The following is a 627-nucleotide window of genomic DNA, read 5'->3' as shown; positions in this document are numbered from 1 at the left end:
TGTTTATTCAGCAGGGTGAGGGTCACTCGCTGTGTAACCGTACAGGGTCAGTGTTTATTCCGCAGGGTAAGGGTCACTCACTGTGTAACCGTACAGGGTCAGTGTTTATTCAGCAGGGTAAGGGTCACTGTGTAACTGTACAGGGTCAGTGTTTATTCAGCAGGGTAAGGGTCACTGTGTAACTGTACAGGGTCAGTGTTTATTTAGCAGGGTAAGCAACATTCTCTGTACAGAGTCTGTCTACGGGTTAACACCAGATGTGCAAATCCATCTGTAGGTTTGGAATGCATAACTTCAAAGAAACCAGATGTGTTCCTGGCACTCATGGGCCAGGCTCTGTTCAACCTTGGAATTGTGTGGAGTCACAGCTTGCTCTGTCACAGAGAAAATGTCTCCAAACTGTTTCCAGAAGGTAATATGTCTCATTCTGAGTGAGCTGTTTATGTCTAACCTGACACACACACACACTTCCACACACACACACCCACACACTCACTCATACACACACATCCACACACATCCACTCACTCATACACACACATCCACACACACACATCCACACACACACACTCACTCATACACACACATCCACACACATCCACTCACTCACACACACACATCCACACA

This window comes from Rhincodon typus, chromosome 29 (genome assembly GCF_021869965.1).
Source record: "Rhincodon typus isolate 14 chromosome 29, sRhiTyp1.1, whole genome shotgun sequence".
NCBI classification, from domain to species: Eukaryota; Metazoa; Chordata; class Chondrichthyes; order Orectolobiformes; family Rhincodontidae; genus Rhincodon; species Rhincodon typus.
Note: the sequence above shows the minus strand (reverse complement) of the source record.